We start from the raw sequence: 20,668 nt of genomic DNA, 5'->3' as shown, positions 1-20,668 counted from the left end.
ACTCTGTGTCTCCATTCCTGGCTTGTTTCCTCCAGTTATGGCTGTCCGCCAGCAGCCCACCCAGGGGATGTTATCCCCCCGCTCTGGAGCATGGAGCACCGAGCTCTTAGATTGCACCTCTGATATGAAAACCTGTAAGTCTTCCCAGCAAACCAAAGCAAACAAACAGCAGTAATTTATGAATCTACCATGTCCTCAGGCTTTGTTTCAGACAATTCAAGAATGTTGACAAAATATCTAAATTTATCTAAATTATAAAACTGTCCACTTATACATACAGAAGATTAAGTTTCCCTGTTGCTATGGGAATTTAAAAGCATAGGCAGCACAGCTGTGGAGCGGTTACCACTGTTGTCTCATAGCGAGTAGTTTTTGGCCTCTGATGGCCTCGTTTCGTGACTGCATGGGTTTCTGAAAAGGAGTCTGGCTGCCTGAGGACCAACAGAATGATTTCCAGGCATTGCATTACATTAAATTGGCCTTTTAGAATTGCAACACAGCAGCTACACTGCAGCATTTAGGCCACAAAAACACGACTATCAGAGTGCAATTTGGCAAAGTCTTACTGATGATAAGTTAATCGAGCACATCTGACTAACAACACCTGGCTGCTTCTCACCCTATTGAAGGTTTTCACAGGAATGTGTACCTCGTCTTGGTACACTGCTCAGAGCACCAGTCAGATTTTCATATGAGCAAGAAATGTAATAATGTGCATGAAACACTTTGCATTAACACTGCATCAAACTCAACGAGGTCCAAACTACAACTTTTTTATTTTCATTGGTGGCATCAGAAAACTAAAATTCCTGGAAAAACAAAAATAAAGAAGCCAAAGAAAGTTCTAAAACAAATGACCTCTTTAGAAAACAATCCTTGCTCACGCTGACATTTGATATATAGTGATTATAAACTACAGTAAACACTGATACTCTAATGCTGTATTTCTGCACATTTTCCTCCCTCAAGGTTGCTACGGCCTTTGGTGTTTCCCCTGTATGCAGTGTCAGACAGCCAGTAAGCATGGATGGTGCTGCGCAATGCCACTGCTGGATGTTTGTGGTGTGGTGTCCTGCTTACTCCGACAGTCCATCAGAGAGCGCCACAACATCGAAGTAAGGCTGGGTTTGAGATGGAGCGGGACTATGCACTGCATAAAAGAGATGTATTTGGCCACTCTGCATTTTAAAGCTTTTCTTTTGAGCATTATAGCCAGAAATAACCATATTTGAAGGGTGACCAAGAGGGTGGAGTTAAAAATCACATTAGTCAGTTGCATCCACACACACCCCAAAAAATCCCCAAATTTATATTATTTACTACTGAAGACTGCCTTATTCACCTTTTGGTTGTAAAATGTAATGCCCAGCATCATGGAGCTCTTAGCAGAGCTCAAAGAAGAAATATCTAGTTCACAGTGAATGTGAGAGTGAATGAATAGTGGCATTGTGGCATTGTAAAGCGCTTTGGGTGCCTTGAAAAGCACTATATAAATCCAATCCATTATTATTATTCACAGAGCAGATACTCCAAACTAATTAAAAATCTGTCTGAACAGCCCTCTCTTTTTCCTCTTCTCCATCCTGTAGGGCTCTGCCACTGATGATGTCATCAATGTACTTTGCTGTTATTCGTGTGCCTGGTGCCAGATGTATCGTGAGGTGGTGATCAGGGAACGCCACTAGCCCTCAAACTTGATGCTGATCACGGTGCACGTTACCTGTGGATTAAGCTCATGGTTCAGGGCCCATGTCATGATTTTCAGATAAAATCTATATGTAGTAATGTAGTAATAATAAAAGCTATAAGAACATGTAAGCTCATTTTAAAATAGCGTTATAGAGGTTTTAATCTGACCAAAAAAATCTTTCTATTTCATGTAACAGGATTCCTGTTGTTGTAATCTTTTGAGTAAAAAGAAAACTATTCTTATTCACTCATTAGGATTCATTGTCTTAAATAAATAAGATGTATTCAGAACTGATACAATTTAGTTATTTACTGGCACAAAACAATATCACAACAAATCACCCAGCACCATCGTGTGAAGGGTGGGGTGCCTCAGGGACACGTAGCAGGCACACTGCACATTTCTGTAACTTTTCAAACACACCTACAAATTAAAGTGAAAGGATTGTGTGTGATGGTGTAACCCACAAACATTATTTTGCTTAACACAGAAGAAACAAACGACAGACAGACTCAGGTTTGAGGGGATTGAGGAGCTGTTAACACGCCTCTTTATCAATGAGGAGTGTTCAGCATATCTTCATCCTACAGATGTGGGTGAGAGAGATACTGTATGTGAGGATTGGACACAGTTTAAACTATAATTGGATTACAGTACATCTATTTGAGCAAAAAGATCCTTAATAATCTTCAAGTGTTTTGAGAGAAAACCAAATGACAGCACCTCCTCCACTTGATGGGAAACTTTGGATAATCGCAGGTCTTATTATTTTGTTCAGATGTAATTTCATGTGAAGCAGAGCCAGAAAAAAATGCAAGTTGAAATTTGTGTATTACACCTATTTAACACCCGCTTTCGATTTTCAGTGGCAAGAGGAGAAAAAGAAAGAAAAGAAAAGAAAACATACCTCCATAAGTTTTAGATTCTGAAAAACGAAATCTAAATGTCAGCAGGGCATGTGAAGAAAGACAATACGTTTCTACAGAAGTGAGGTTGGCATACCTCAACAAGTGAGTATCTCACATTTCCTGTAATCTGTGTCCCGTATCCCACGAATACGGGTCCAGTGTTCCTTTCATGGAGAATCTTCTGCTTCAATGCTGCAATGAACGTGTCAGCGAGCACTCAGCTCTCATCACATGACAACAAAGTGCCAGAATCCACAGCTCAGCACACGAGTCCTGGTGTATGAAGACTATCTGAAGTTCTGCTGTGTGTAGATCTTCTGTAGATCACTTCAAATCATTAACTGATCTTAATTATATACTGCTGGGTAGCTTAAACTATAATAAGAAAATATTAGTAACTTTATATTTATAAATAATGAAATCCTAGTAGTGGGAATAATGTGGTTAAAAAACACGTGCCTGTGAGGCAAAACCAATTAATAACGGTGCTGTTATATACTGGCAACAAATTTTTAACCTGGAAGCAATAGAATGGTAACCCTAATGGAAATTGGGGTTTAATTAAAATTATCTTAAATGTTTACTGCCAGGTATAATAGAATAAGGGGTTAACAATTAAGTAATAAGTATCATGTAACTCTGAGGTGTTTTAGAGGAAAGGACAAACACACAATTGAAAGGTACAAATGTGTTGTGCATGAAACGAATTCAAACGTGGTGCAGATGTGTGTCACAAGTCGATCCGGCTGTAGGCTGTGGCACTTGGCCAGAGGTGGCGCTGGTTGATTCGAGTCCATGTTAGTGCACAAAGTAAACTGCACACTTTAGTTGTGAAGCAAAAATGCTGAAATCGGAGTAATAAACGTACGCGGGGAACGACTAGAGTCTCCCGATCGTTTACTTACGTTTACTGTCCTGTGAACAACACCGGCGTGGTGTTAATTGTTTGCTTCTTTTACGCCCTTGGATCACGAGGATGACTTTTAGAAAACTCTATAGCACTGCAAATAACTTTTCAAAAACCTTTGTTTGTTAGTTACTTTTTGGCATAATGAGCCTTTTATTTTGGTGCACTTCCTGCTGATTATGGATGTTGTACAGGGATCCAAGTGTTTGTTTGCTAACTGACTTTCTCTTGAAGCAAAGTTACCTACAATTTTACCCTGCAACTTAAAGCTTTGTGTTTTAAAAATCTGAAATGGGAACAAGGTGCTGTGTGTTTTGATTCTATCTGGGGGTGTATTATGAAGTAGTTCAAGTAGTTCCAGTACAAATTATTTTTAGTGTGCACTATGGATTTTTGACTGTACTATGATAGTGCATATAGAAATAAAATATAATGCTGTAGTAAGTATATCTGGATTAAACATAATAGCACAAAGAATATAAAAACGGTAAAAAGAGGGCAGATTTATCACCCTGTCCATTAAACATAAATTATTGAAGGGCTCCTTTATTCAGCCTAGCACTGCCCTCTACAGGAAAACCGAAGCTTGTGTCAATTGTGATACAATTTTGCTGTTAACACTCCGAGGTGATAAACACCACAGAGGCTCAAATTTCTTACTTATTAACTGGCCATCTAGAAATTATGAGAAAGTTTCATAGTGTGCTGAAATTTCAAGATACTAACCTGAAATTTTGATTTACGCACCGGATGGGTACACTTATTAAATATTATAGAGCTCACTAAAAATTAAATACAGGCTATTACTTTTGCATCGTTTATTGCATTGATGGAGGCAGTGATGTATGCAGCTGGGTAATGGCACAGCTAGCAACCGGGTGACTTTATTCACCCGCTTTGGACGTTATCAGTCGATACATTGGCCTTTATTAGCAGACGTCAGTACCATAGAAATGGGCCAGCATGGCCCATCTCCACCTGCTAGTTTGTTCAGAAGGTGGTTATCATCCATCCAGATGGAGGTTCATTAGGAGCGTGGGAAGACTCCAGAAGCCACTCTGGCTGGAATCAGTTGATTACAGCAGTGTTACCATTTGAACGGACAGCATTTATAGAATAACTATTAAAAGTCAGCGAGTGTCAATAATGTTAATGTGGTTATGTTAGTAATACAACGAGTGATAATATAACAGCTTTAAGATGCATTTGTAGATATTATTACGTGTTTTACCGTCTTTATGGTGCTAGCTTAAAGTTACGGTTTAAACGTTAGCTTATATTGTAGTAAAGCTGTTCCTGTTTAAACGATGATAGGACAGAAATATTAGCTTCTGTTATGGACTAATGAAGTTACTAGTTAATAAAGTTTCCAGTAAAGTGATTAATCGCAGCCAGAGATTGACAGTAAATATCCCCTTTAGCTTCAATGCACCTGTAATAAATATGTGCAAGTAGGGATGGGTATTGATAAGATTTTCACGATTCCGATTCCATTTTCGATTCTGTTTAACGATTCAATTCTTTATCGATTCTCTTATCGATTTTTTTTTCAAAAAGGAGAACACTAAGGTCGATTATCTTAGAACTTTGTTTTATATCTTCTCTTTGAACAAGATAGAAACTTAGGAGTAACATGGCCTTACAAACCCAACAGTGAGATCTTAAGAGATACACAGCCTACGGCTCTTCAATGGGGTGTCACAGGGTCCCCAGGAAAAAAAATTGTAAATGTAAAATAATAACATAAATATTCTTCTGTAGCAATAATTACAATTACACAAGAATATCCAGTAATGTCCCTGCCTACAATTAAACACATCTGCTGTGGCAAATGGGTGTAAGCCTTTGACCACAAACTTAGTCACTGCTCGGTGACATTCATCTATCCTGGCCTGAAAGGAGACGCTACCGGTAGACTGCAGCGAGAACTGGCAGCATCTGAGCCAGACTCTGTCTGTCTGTCTGTCTCATCATGGTCACCTAAATGCACAGTAATGGCAGGTTTTGTAAGAAGGCAGATCGCGTTAACATAATATGCACTGTTAGTTGATTATTTACCTGCTGCATTAACGGGAGAGGACGTACAAACGTTACCGCTGCTGCTGGGTTGAGATTAACGAGTCCGGAGCGGAATTAAAAACACGACATTCATTTAAGGTCATCGTGTGTTTTGTGAGCAAATGCTTTTGCATATTCGTAGTGTTTCCTCCCTGAAATGAAATATCTACTTTTCAAGTATTGCAAGTTACCCTGTTGTCATCCGTTCTCGTAAAGTATAACCAAACTTTTGAGCGTTTGAGCCGCCATGTTTCCTGCCAGGTAAATGACACTCCGCAACGTGGTGACGTGATTCGTGGCGACGGGAATCGATAAGGGAATCGTTTGCAAAAATGGCAAACAATTCCAAGGAATTGAAACATATATATATATATATATATATATATATATATATATATATATATATATATATATATATATATATATATATATATATATATATATATATATTTAAATAAACAACCTATAAAAACACAAATAAACCAAAATAAACAAATAATCAAAAATAAACAAATGGGTGTACCATCTAGTGTGTATATACACACACACACACACACACACACACACACACAAACATTTTTAATACATTATTCCTGAACACATACGTCTAAAAATCATTCATATTTCTCTACCGTCTGCTTTTACAATATATTTTCCACCTGTCTTTTTTCACGTCTGCTTTGGGACTGACCGGACACTGGAAACACTCATATCATCTTTTATCCTCATAAGTTCAACATTTCTGCCAACATTTAAACATTCATACAAAGGATAGCGTTTAGTTTAAGTCTTTTTTGGGAACATGAGCCGATGCCAAGCTTTTGTGTTGCTTCTTCTTCTTCTTCTGTTATTTAACCTGATGATTCCTTTTAGAAATAAATGACTCTGTAGCTGCTGAATATTGTGCTTTGTTGACCGGCTTCCTGATCACATCTGGTCAAAACTAAAATTAAAAAGAAACACAATCAACTACAACGCTTTGTATATCAAACGAAATCTTTATTGATGCAGTGTGCGTTAGGCATTCATTGTAATAATGTCCTGGTAAAACCCAAAACACTTTTGCAAATATACCAACTTCCTTTTAAACTGCACTGGGTTTAAAAGGAACGTGACCCCGCCCTGGTCCCCAAAGTCATACCCAGAAGCCAGTTTACAAGTTAAGGAGATTTTATTGCTACCAAACTGAAAGCGTGAACTCCAGGGTGAACAAAGGCCAAAATAACAGACAAAACAAGTTTCTTTCAAAAAGGGAAGTACTACCTAACCCCTGGGTGAGACAAAAACCCAAAAAAGACAAGTTCTGCCCCTAACTCCCTAACTGAATAAACAAGAGAAAAAAGTACAGGAAAAGTACAGAAAATAATAAGGCCGTTCACCGCTTCTCCGGACTATTTACTATTGTGAATAACTTTTCTTTTAAACACAAAACATGAGTGATGCATTGATGTCCAACTCTGCGCATCTTTCCGTTCAGCCATCAAACAGGAGGCAGGTCATTGACGATTCTCTGAACCTGGCCATCTCTCTGTAACACGACGGCGAACCAAGGCAGCTGAATGGTCAGAGTCCAAACTTGTCCTTCTCTCAGTAACGCCACGGTGAACCAGGGCAGCTGAATGGTCAGAGTCCAAACTTGTCCTTCTCTCAGTAACGCCACGGTGAACCAGGGAAGCTGAATGGTCAGAGTCAGAGGTGGAAGCTGTTAAGGTTCAAAATATTGGGGATGGAGACAAGAGAAAAAACCACAATAACAACACTGGTCCGGCCGGGTTGAGTCAAACGATGATTTAATGATCACACACGTGGGAGATGGACACTGATGCAGACAGCCTCAAAATCTCAAAATGGTGGAGCATTGCTCAAACTTTTATAACCTCTGGTGCCTCCACCTTATCATAAAAAGCCTAAACATTCACATGCTCTCTCTCACACAGCGCCTAAGCTACGACCTTGGCTCCCTGTTTATCTGCTCCTGCTGAAATGGGGCAGAAAACTCCAGCACACTCTGTCCTCTTCTACTCAGACAAATTAGACAATAACCTTCTGCGAACAGTATTTCTTATAACTCAGCAATATAATGCATCATAAAACAATATCATTCATTCACAACAAGTCAGCAATTTAATGTAATGCAAATCAGTTTAACTAATGCAATAGTTATCAGCTTCTTCTAATTCAGGAGAATAATGCAAACTAAAACTACATAATAATTCACCATCTTTAATTAGGGGTATAACATGGCATAAAATAATATCATAATTTTACAATTCCCCCTGATGAGGTCATTAGAATAATGACCTCACAAACACCCTGTAGCCCAGTGTGGCCGGGTTCATCTCTTCTCACTCCTGAGGTCCTTTGTCCCCCTGAGGGGCAAACCATATGTAAGATGACCTCTCTGTTTACGCAAGTCAGGTGCAAGAAAAACTAGGATTCCAACAGTAGCAGGTCCAGATGACAATGTCCTTGTCTCCCACTGCTTTATTTGGTGTTCCCTTATACCATTCAGACGTAGACTAGAACCTCTGTCCGAAGAGCTCTTAACCTTTATTTTATTGCTGCAGCTACCAGTGTCGTCCAGTTGGGTGATCCTCTGCTCTTAATTCTCCAACCTTAGGGGTTAGACAACCCTTCAGTCGTATCACAGATCAGGGGATTATTCTGCTCCGATTTCAAACAACGATCTGTGTATTCTCCAGAAAAAGGAACAGGAAGGTGTCCCCTTTTTGCCCAAAAGCCTCTCGAACTTCGTTGGTCTGGTGTTCCCGGATTTCCGCCAACCCCTTCATGGTTATTGCTGTGTTTATGGGATCCATCCTTTTGTGGTGACTAGCTGGAGCCCAAACGCCATGACCCTTGGACCCAGTTGATGTCTCGGCAGTCACTGTGTCTGACTCTGCTACGGAGGATCCTCGCATCTCTGTGACCTCGTCTGGTGTCTGTTCCTTGCTCTGTAAGAGACAGAAAACCAAAACACCTCTCTTCCTAACCCTAATAATCTAATGTTGTCATCTACTGACCTTCTAGTGATTCAGAATTGGTCTAAAACATTCAGAATGTCCCAGGGACTTATTCTAATCATATCTTATGTGTGTGTAAGCAGTGTTTGCATTTAGCCCTCCGCACTCAAGGCATTTCTTACACTTTATCAGTCCGGACAGTCACGCCGAACGAAGCTTCTGACCTTCAAAAGGCCGAGTGCCAACTCGTTATAAGCACATTTGCAAGGTGTGTCTGAAAATTATTGAAACCCCTCTTTTTAACAAAAGACAAAAAATTAACAAATCTTCTAAACGCTATTCAGTTCATTTCAATGAGTAATGATTAAACATGAAAGTGATAGTTTATGCTTTTTCACTGATTCTCTAAAAGGTCCGTCTTCTCGGACCGCTATTAGCTTAAGCTTTACCATTCCTAAATTATTAAAGACACAAATGAAGTTATAAAATGTTCAAATAATCCTTGTTTGATGTTAAAGCTCAACCTTCCCCCCCTTTTTTGACACATTCCAATGTGTCAAATCAACGGAGCTAGAACATTCAAAAAAGTTAGGCAGCTACAAAGTTTCCCAGACTCTTAAGGTGATCCGCGTGTAACGTTCTGACTCAGGTATTTAATATTTTAATAAATCTCGTTTAATTAACTGCCACTATTTAAACTAACCTTAAAGACATAATTTAAGAAAAGATCACAAAGAATAACATGATATCAGTGTTTTGTAAGCGCGTGCGGCCTTCTATGCTCGAAGCCTTTCCCCTCAATAGATCAGTCAGACATTCGCGCTGACTGTAGCTTTTAACCCTTATTAACTTGAGCACAACTCTACAATGAGCAACAAGTTGCAATATGTATAAAAATGATCACGGTTACACTTGCAATGAAAAATTATATCATTATCCTAACACCTGTAAATGGAAGATTCATCAGAGGTTATAACAATCACAGGAACACAGATGTTAGTATAAGGTCAAAAGCTTCAATAAATGATCATCGATGCAATGCTTGTTGCATGATTCTCATACAATAATAATGCTGACATTGAAAATAACAGTATAACACCCCCTTTTGTCCCGTTTCACTTGACACCTAAACGATTATAAATGGCTCTTTAATTCTTGATTTTATTTCCCCCTTTTCTCCCCTTACTGACCACAGCAGGGGGATCTTAGTTTTGAATCAGCCATGAATCCAGCTCACCTGATTCATCAGTGAGCTCCACCATCACTGGCGTCTGACAGGGTGGCGCTGCATACTCTTCCTTTAATATCACTATTTTCAACCTGTTAATGAGAGTGTTTAAACCTGAAGTCGACTACGTCCACAACAAGTCAATACAGCTGTAAATGTGGCCAATTATCAATCTATTACCAATCAATAACAACAGATAACTTCTATTTTATGCATGCTTTTAATCAACCACTCACCCAGAGGATCTCCAATCCCAGGAAATGCCTTCTCCTCCTTTAATGAGTCTGTCCTCCTTCCATGCCCTGGTAACTGGTCCATCCAGAGCCATATGATCTCAAATATACATACAACAAGCCAAACCACACCTTGGTCACACCAACCCCTTTCCACCCCCAAGATGTCCAATGCCATCCTAGTATGGACTGTCAAAAGTGGCTTTAACGCTGACTGTTCTGACAATCCATTTTATAACGTTCCTGGTCAGATTTGCCAATCTCTGCACCAGAGTTTTAAACGTTTCGCCATTTTCATTAGGTTTTATCTTTTATTTAGTTTCGACTCCAGATTTTCAATTTTTTGCCAGTTGTAATTAGTTTTTACCAATTCTTTGCTAGTTTAGTCTAGTTTATATTTTCTGAAAATCCTTAGTTTCAATTTAGTTTTATTTGTGTTTTGCAAAAGTTAAGTGTAACAAAATCTCAGTTGCATCATATCAGTCATGCTCTTCTAATTATCCTTGGGTGTTGAGACTAATAACTATTAACTCTTACCGCACCGAGTGTTCCTAATTTTGGTTAAAGTTAATTGATAACCTTTTGAAGGCGATTGTTTCACACCTTTATTTAAATGTCCCTCAAGACCCCCTGATGACCCAGTAATTCATTTTTGCGCACTGTAGTACACATTTAGTTTTGCTTGTAGCTCTCATACTCTACTTGCCACTCCTCTAAGTCCTGATGTTTCTTAGAGAGGACAACAGAACCTTTAAAATTATATCCCATGTGTGGGGGTGTGGCCTTGCCAATTGTTTTTCCCACCTTTTCAAAATGGCTGGCGTGCCCACAAGCACATTTTATGGAAGAAAGAAAGGTAAGCTTGATATTTACAATTAAAATGTTTTGTTAAACTCAGATTTTTATTTTATTCAAAAAATAAACATCTGGTAAATAATTTCAGGGGTCTTTAAGAATTAGGCTCATTTACTTTCACAGGGAACATGACTAATTTATTAATGTGTGCTCTACACATTGGGACTTTATATTTATTTCACTTTTTCCTAATACCCAACTTTTGACAAAGGCGGAGAGAATTCTTAACACAATTATTAAGGGAGATTCAAACATAGATTTTTCAAAATATGAGAGGGTCAGGACCCACTAAAAGCCACACAAAGATTATCGAGATGCAGTGGCAGATGTAATAGAGAAAGACACAGGGCCACCTGAAATCTGTCGTCCTATCTTTTGAGTTAAAAATAAAATATGGGTAAAATGCAGAAATGTTTTCCAGTAAAGTAAAAAATAAGAGTCGCAATTATAGTTGAATCCATAACACCTAATTGTTCCTACGAGATCACGTCGTTGCTGAGAGTTATCAGTGATCTCAACGTGTGAAAAGAACTCACAGTATCTGGGGTTTAAGCTCCTCTTGGCTGAGAAACCTGGGACAAACATGTGAACAAGACCTGAATAATATCAGTAATGAAGACTTCTCTCCAAAGATCAATAAAAGGAAGCCCCAATCTGATGAGAGTCTAGCAAAATATGGTTCACTCCACTTGCCTGAAATGGTTAGCAGTCCAAGGCATTTCAGTTGTAGAATGATTGGGTACAACAATGAAACAGATGTGAGATGAGGGAAGTGCCAAATGTTCCTTTGTGTCTCCAAATAAATCAGTACTTACTCAGATATCCTAAATAAATTGACTTTTGTGAAACAGAAAGGTCAGTGCCATCACTTATTCCTAAACCAATAGTTTACAGTTAGTGAAGTGTCAGTGACTTCTGGGTTGGTCCCTGATCTTCATCTTATGAGATTGTTATTTTAATAACACTTGATTCATTTAAAAGAAAAAAGAAAAAAAAGAAAAAAGAAAAAACGAAAATATTTTCTCCCTGTTTTTTCTTATTCTCTGGGTCTCAGGAGGACATTACGTCCCTCTCCACTACAAGACTCTTGTTATGTCTACAAAACAATCATATTAAAATCATCCTCAATTCTATTCTGGCGCTGTCTCCCGACTTTTCCTGACCAGATTCTGCGGGTGAACGGAGCAGCAACCCAGACGACTCGACTAACGTACTCCCTTAATTTCACTATAGCAGGGCACGCACACATCAATGCAACCAAACACATTTTGCTATAAATCTAGTTAATTTTAGTTAGTTTTGTGAACATTCAGTACAGTTTTAGTTAGTATTTCTTTTTTTTTTGATTTTATTACCGTTAACGCAAATTCTTTCCACTTCTACTTTTCGTTATTTCATTTGTTGTCTTTAATAATAATAATCTCCTCTGCACCCTTGAATAAACACCATTAACATGATCAACCTTTTGCTGCTTGTTACTTCACCATCTTATTGAATCAAATACTTCATGCTTATGTGGTTTACGACATTATATTTATCTAAATCTCCACTTTGTGTCTAAATGTTTGAAGAATTTTTGAGGGTCAAATTTTGAGAATTTGACCATAGTGAAAGTTATGGCATTATCACCCCCTTTGGGGATTACCTGTTTCCAGTTTTGATGATATTCCTCCCCGTTCTTTATTTTTTTTTTTCAAGTACCCCTCTTCGGTGGCGAGAAACTGTTGGTGTGATCAAGCGGGTGCTGTAAAAACAAAAGCTCAGGACAGAACAGTCACCAGTCATGTACTTCATTCAAAATTAACAAATATTAAGCTTCATATTGATCCTCTGAGTGTAATGGTACATTTTAATTTGCACTTCTAAAAACAATATTTTCTTTATTTTACTCTTGTTCTTGTGCAGCACCACCCCTCAGCACATGCCCCTGTTATTTTATCTTACTTTTAAATTGTTGACTACTTCAAGAGAGCGCCCAAAAGACGGGGACCAGTGTTTATCATTACATATCTCCATTTTGAGTGTGGCTGTCTATCATTCCCCTCTTTTTCATAGACCTCGGTGGAGGGTTTTTTGTTTGTTTGTTTTTTTTTTCTAAAATTAATTGACTCTCTATAGTGACCCACTATGGTTAATAATAACATGCTCAGTCATGAGTGGGATCAAACCTTTTCTTCACTTTAGCATTTAATATTCCCAACAATATAATGTAATACCTTAATTAAAACACAGCTACTAAAACACAATTTCCTTAATGCAAACATCAGTAGCTCAAAATTAGCAACCAAAGGGTTCAGTCTGCAGTTCACACTGCTGTGAAGCTACAGCTCTTTAGTCTCTGTCATTCTTCTGTTCTTGCAGACAAAACAAAGCAAAACAAAACATCCACCCTTCTTTTACAGGCTGGGTGAATTGTCTGTGGACATTCAATAATCCTAAAGTCAGCACCGTTTTTGTCTCAGTATCAAGTCAGTTAAACTTTTAGTCGTCAGTCCATGACTTTTAGTCGTCAGTCATATGCATACATCCACACACATTCATACCAAAATTTGCTGATAATGGAGTCTCACGCGCAGCCTATTCGAGGCTCCATCACCAGCAAGATGACGTCATCATTTTAAAGGAAACAGCTCCTTGTTTGTTTTTCCTTCTTTGGACTGGATTGACTCGCTGCAATCCTTTTAGGCTTCAGGATCAGTGTCCCATATAAGTCAATTTTCTCCCAAGCTCATTATAATCATGGAGAAAAAATACTTTGCGACTGTTTTCAATAAGAATATTTTATAGCGCTTTAAAGTTCAATCTCTCAGGCCTGGATTAAAGAGCTGATTTGTTAAATCAGGAACTCACAAAATACCAAAATATCACCACCGGTGGATCACACCTCTCAGATGTTCTTATCTCAGTGCACTGTAACAAAAGCAAACACAGACGTAACCAATTAAACACTCATATAATAACAGATACTGGGGCCCATTGCAAACATGTCCAAAATTCAAACCATCTTTCTCTCTCTTAGAGAAAGAGAACAATCCAAACCTCACTGATAGAATCAACCTAGTGTCAAACAAAACCCAAAGATCAACCAAAACTCCTTTTTGCACCAACAAAACATGTTGGATTTACTTGACTCAATAGTGGACACTAGTTACACACCAACTCTTTACCTTGGCAAAAACGTAAACAACTAAGTTGAATCAACACAACCTTTTCATAATCTCTTCGAAATAAAACTCACACCATTCATTCATCATTTTCGCTCTGTACCACTGCTCCTTGTTAGACTGTGTGAAGCACAGTAAACAATTCAGTGGAGGCTTTGAGCCATAAACAGACATCACGCACAGACATTGTTTTCATTATCAAAGTGCTTCAGACCATGTCCTCTAAATCTACACAAATGCCCTCTGCGTGGCATGAAATACATTTAAGCAATAAATGATCAATCAGTTCTTGCTGTTGTAACCAACTCCGTATTTGGATGTTTGTGTGCAGCATTTGTTAGTAAAGCATTCTTCATTGCATCAGCGTGTGTGTGTGTGTGTGGATCACTTCTCAGTTCATTGAATCAACATTTTAATTTGTGTGTGTGTGTGTGTCATTTCTCCCTCAATCAACGAGTGCATATGTTCATATGTATGTTTCTTTTCACTCTGAGTCGGTGCATGTAGATGTGTGTGTTTGTGTGGGTGTTTGTGTTCATCACTTTCCTGTTGTAGTGTTCTGGGTAAACCACGGCCTGAAGCGTGCCCTGGGTCCTGCCCTCCTCCTTTTCAGTCTGTTTGCATCCATTGGTGCTGCTGCTCAGAGTTCTGTCCATACTGGTTCTGGCCCCAATTGAGGCAGTCCTTTTCTCCAGTGTCCAGGATCTTCTCCTTATTTCGCTCCTCCTTAACTTGACCCTTTTGCTTCGGTCTTCCTTCAGGGTTTTGATACGCAGCTCAATTGTCTGGATGTCCGTTTGTTGCTTGCAGAAGTACGACTGCTGTCCGTTTGTTTGCAGGTGGAACGGCTGACATCCAGAAGGTGTATAGGAGAGTCTGCAGCTTCCACCTCCCCAGTGGAAGACCTCAATCTTTGTTCTGTTAGTTTTACACAGGCCTCAAGGCTCTCTGGGATCCCTTCTTGCACTCTCAAGCCCACGGCTGAGGTCGTAGTCGTGGTCCCATTCCAGGGGAATGGAGTCCATGGTTGTTTGGGTGTCTCGGCCCGAGCGTTCAGTCCAGAGCTGGGCAGCCCAGGACGCTGAGCGATCGGAGGACGGCAGAGGCGACAGGAAGCCATCCCCCTAACGTTCGCTCCATAGCAGACCGGACAAATCACACTGCTCATCTAGCTCCAGGATGCTCCGGCCTGATTTCAAGTCCGGTGTCTAGGACTCCAAGCCTGATGGGTTCGATTTTCAGCTAGCTCCTCCTGGGCCATGCTCAGTTTCTGCTCTGATGCCTCGAGGTCTTATTGAGGGCAGAAACCTCAGAGTCTTTTCCGTAGAAATCAGATTTAAGTCCATTGATGTTTTCCTTGCTTTGCTCCACGGCCTTTTGCGGCTCTGCTGTTCGGCTCTTCTCAGAGGTCAGCTCCTGGCCGAGCCCCGACACCTGTGCCTTCAGCTTATTTTCTCCTGGTGTTTTGTCCATTCTGAGGTGACCTCAGTTACTCCTCCTGTCCCTGGCACGCCCTTTTTGCTGCCCGATGGTCATTGTTGGTCCGTCACTGTCCTGCACAGTTTTAATGCAGAGTGGTTAAGGTCAGCATGGTTTTGCTCGGCCTCACTTTTCATCTGGGCTTGATGGGCGTCTCGTCACAGCTCTGTCAGCTGAAGCTGTCTTTTTCCATATGGCAAGAATGTAAAGAGTGTGTGAGAGGGGTGTGTCCAATCAGGCACAATGCTGGTGGCTTTGCGAGTGCCTCGTTTTCCAAATCCAGATGTTTATTTGTCACGTACACAGCAACAGAGAGAACAGTCTGTTGTTGGGATGGCTGAGGTCCTTCACTATCTTCCTGGTCTTGGTCCAGCACCGCCTGCTGTAGGTTGAGTGCAGGTCAGGGTGCACCGAGCGGATGGTGCGCTCAGCTGATTGCACAACCCTCTGTAGTGCTTGTCTGTCCGGCATGGTGCTGTTCCCGAACCAGACAGTGATATAGCTGCTCAGGATGCTCTCAATAGTTCCTTTATATAAGGTGGTCAGAATCGGTGGTGGGAGCCGGGCCTTTCTCAATCTTCTCATAAAGAAAACACGCTGACAGAAATCTCCCCGTGTAGTGAAACGGGCCTTGGATTACCGCTCTCCGTCTCTGCTGCATGAGATCATTTTCCTGCAGCACTGTTGACATTTTCAAGTTGTTGTTGCGGGTTCAGCTGCTTTAGCATTTAGTCAGGGTCACATCAAAGATGGTAGAGGAGAGAGCAAAGATGGTAGAGGGGAGAGCAGGAGTCCAGGGTCAGCCTCGGCTTTTCCGGGCCGACAAAGCAGCCTGTAATCAAGCATAAAGAGAAAAAACAAAACAAAACAAAAACAAAAACAAACGAACAGGAAAATCATGTTGTATTGGCTGTGTTACTCAGAGAGGGGAAAAACAACGGGACCAGGCCCTGTGTCAGCCTTCTCTCCCCCTTTTTTTTGTTTTTTTTTTTTCCCCATATAATCCTCTCATAACCCACCAAGCTGACAGGACAACACAGGTACATGTTAAAATTCTTAAGATCATGTTTAAAGCACAAAAATGGAATTTTCTTTCATTCAGTAATCACTTGTATTAATCAATCAGAAGAAAACATGTCACAATTTGACTTTTATTAACCACTAAATTTGTCGTGTAATCACTGGTTGTGATTTTTTTTTTTTTTTTTTTTTGAAGTTAAGTTGTTGTCCTGCAACCCAGAGGGTTTATTTGTTAGTAGTGGATAAACTTTATTGTGTAACGGCGGGTGTATGTTAAGTTTCACTGCTTTAAACTTGCTGGAAAATCTTCACGTGTTCATGGGTGTAAGCTGTTTCTTCATTGCGTGTATGTGCGTTTGTACATGGGCTAATTTAACGTTTTTTCTCAAACGAGGCATTTCTCTAGCACGTGCCTCTCTCTCACATTTCTCTGCTTGTGTGTGTTTTTGTTTCACCTTCTTGTTGTGATGCTCCAGGCGCCTTCCCAACCTCCACAAGTGTGTTGGCCGCAATTTTATGTGTAAAACTTCTCTTAATTTCTCCTTTAATTCTCTGCTAGCTGCTGTCTTTTCCACAGCTGCTGATTCTTGCTGATTTTGTGTCCATTACTATAATTTTGCTTCGGCCGCCGTGCTTGTGGGGGCAGTTGGTCCAGCCCCATAGCCACCTGTATCAACACACTGAGAGATTTATTTAATATCATTTTCATTACTGTTAAATAGACTAGCAGGCAAGACGCCCACCTTTGCACTGCAGACTACATGCCAGTCTCCCAACACACTCCTCTCTGAGTTTCAGCTTTAAACTCCAACATCATTCACACCCTAGTCATTCAACACCTTATTTGTAGTATCATAATCAGCAAAATCAGCGTTTTACTTACAGGCATGTATCATTGTTTGCAAATCAAAATTATAAAACTCAAAAACACGCTAAACAGGAAGCAAAGTCCTCTGTGCTTCACAGCTCATTTGCATGTTCACACACCGTCTAAAAATAGCTCGCAGCGCTGCAGTGCGCTGTCGTCACACACAGGGTCACACAAAGCTCAGACAAAACTCTTTTATTTTATATTACAAAGACGTCTTATATTTACAATTACTGACAGGCCTGACAGATTCAGCACCTAACAAATTTCGACAAATTTAAGTTAACGGGTCCAACCGAAGAAAGCTTCACTTTTTTGTAATCAATTAACCAGTATCTGTTTCCTCCAGAACAGCCTATGGCCTGATTTCTAAAGAACCTAAACAATTTCGACAAATTTATCATAACGGGTCCAACCGAAGAAAGCTTCACTTTTTTGTAATCAATTAAACAGTATCTGTTACTTCTGGGAACAGTTTCTGACCTAACTTCTAAATCCCTAACTCAATTTAACTTTGTCCAAACAAGCACATGACACCGTTTCAAACGATGAGGAGTCTCGGTAACTCCTAGCTTATTTCGGGATGCCCTGTACCCCACAGTTAAACCAAAACTGAACTACCCCTGTTCGCCGACAGGTCAAGACCGCGCGTCCACGGCCAGGAGGGAGCGTAACCTCCGGGCTATGTGCTTCTTAGCATCTTCCAGTGCCGTCCTATAATAATTTTAACCTAACCGATTTTGAAAAATTTTACCATAACGGGTCCCACCGAAGAAAGATAACTTTTTTACGACCAATTAAACAGTCTCTGTTACTTCTGGGAACAGTTTCTGTCCTAATTTGTAAAACTATTAAACAGTATCTGTTACTTCTGGAACAGTTTCTGTCCTAATTTCCCTACCAAACTACCTGAGCCTTCAGCTCAATATCCAGGGACTCAAACCCAACATTATTACTTTCATATCTCTTCAACTTCATTAAACATTCTTAAGCAACTTTAACTGCATACCACACGGTGATTCTCATCAAAATCAAAACAGACACTCTACCAGTAATTTCAGTGAGTAGACTTTAATTTAGTCATATCCAATTTGGCACATTTTGGAAATAATTCAACAGGTAGTGCCTTACCTTTAGATAAGCCGGCTTTTGTCCACTCACATCAGACCACTGGCTCGTGCCTGTCCGTTCGACAACCTCGGACCGTCCAAACTTTTAAATTCCACCCCAATACCACAGGACGAGCCCCCAAGCTGTTAAGGTTCAAAATATTGGGGATGGAGACAAGAGAAAAAACCACAATAACAACACTGGTCCGGCCGGGTTGAGTCAAACGATGATTTAATGATCACACACGTGGGAGATGGACACTGATGCAGACAGCCTCAAAATCTCAAAATGGTGGAGCATTGCTCAAACTTTTATAACCTCTGGTGCCTCCACCTTATCATAAAAAGCCTAAACATTCACATGCTCTCTCTCACACAGCGCCTAAGCTACGACCTTGGCTCCCTGTTTATCTGCTCCTGCTGAAATGGGGCAGAAAACTCCAGCACACTCTGTCCTCTTCTACTCAGACAAATTAGACAATAACCTTCTGCGAACAGTATTTCTTATAACTCAGCAATATAATGCATCATAAAACAATATCATTCATTCACAACAAGTCAGCAATTTAATGTAATGCAAATCAGTTTAACTAATGCAATAGTTATCAGCTTCTTCTAATTCAGGAGAATAATGCAAACTAAAACTACATAATAATTCACCATCTTTAATTAGGGGTATAACATGGCATAAAATAATATCATAATTTTACAAAGCCTATGTATGACTGAATGGAGAATTTGCCCACAGATGCAGAAGACTAAGCTGCTCAGCCTCAAGATGGATCTCATCATGTGTAAGAGAGCTGTTCTCCCCCAGTCACCGACTCGATTCAGCCACAGGTTCGGGTATGGCATTGTTGGTTGAAGCCAATGAGCCTCTTCTGCCAGGAGTCTCTCTGAGGGTGTAATGCTTGTAAAAGGTGAGTAGACCTTTTCCAGATGGGTTAGAGACTTCGGCTGCACAGGTCTGCCACCTTGCGTAGCACGGAGGATGTTAATATGCCGGTCGGGAGGAACTATACGCCGGTCGGGAGAGTCATACGCCGGTCGGGAGGAACTATACGCCGGTCAGGAGGAACTATACGCTGGTCGGGAGGAATTATACGCCGGTCAGGAGGAACTATACGCTGGTCGGGAGGAATTATACGCCGGTCGGGAAAGTTATACGCCGGTCGGGAGGAACTATACGCCGGTCGGAAGAGTCATACGCCGGTCGGGAGGAACTATACGCCGGTCGGGAGAGTCATACACCGGTCGGGAGAGTCATACGACGGTCGGGAGGAACTATAAGCCGGTCGAGAGAGTCATACGCCGGTCGGGAAGAACTATACACCAGTCGGGAGAGTCATACGCCGGTCTGGAGGAACTATACGCCGGTCGGGAGAGTCATACCCCGGTCGGGAGGAACTATACGCAGGTTGGGAGGAACTATATGCCGGTCGGGAGAGTCATACGCCGGTCGGGAGGAACTATACACCAGTCGGGAGGAACTATACGCCAGTCAGAAGAGTCATACTCCGGTCGGGAGGAACTATAAGCAGGTCGGGAGGAACTATACGCAGGTCGGGAGAGTCATACGCCGGTCGGGAGGAACTATAAGCCAGTCGAGAGAGTCATACGCAGGTCGGGAGAGTCATACGCCGGTCAGAAGGAACTATAAGCCAGTCGAGAGAGTCATACGCCGGATGGGAGGAACTATACACATGTCGGAAGGAACTATACGCCGGTTGGGAGGAATTATACGCCGGTTGGGAGAGTCATACGCCGAGCGGGAGGAAGTATATGCCGGTCGGGAGAAATTATACGCCAGTCGGGAGAGTCATACGCCGGTCGGGAGAGTCATACGCCGGTCGGGAGAGTCATACGCCGGTCGGGAGAGTCATACGCCGGTCGGGAGAGTCATACGCCGGTTGGGAGGAACTATACGCAGGTCGGGAGAGTCATACGCTGGTAGGGAGGAACTATACGTCGGTCGGGAGAGTCATACGCCGGTCGGGAGGAACTATACGCCGGTCGGGAGGAACTATACACCGGTCAGGAGAGTCATACGCTGGTCGGGAGGAATTATACGCGGGTCGGGAGAGTCATACGCTGGTTGGGAGGAACTATATGCCGGTCGGGAGAGTCATACGCCGGTTGGAAGGATCTATACGCCGGTCGGGAGAGTCATACGCCGGTCGGGAGGA

The sequence above is a fragment of the Mchenga conophoros genome, linkage group LG3, assembly GCF_057382185.1.
Source record: "Mchenga conophoros isolate Kocher_MC1m ecotype Shallow Benthic linkage group LG3, M_conophoros_male_GT1.1, whole genome shotgun sequence".
In the NCBI taxonomy this organism is placed as follows: domain Eukaryota; kingdom Metazoa; phylum Chordata; class Actinopteri; order Cichliformes; family Cichlidae; genus Mchenga; species Mchenga conophoros.
The sequence above is the reverse complement of the archived record's forward strand: the minus strand, read 5'-3'. Positions refer to the sequence as shown.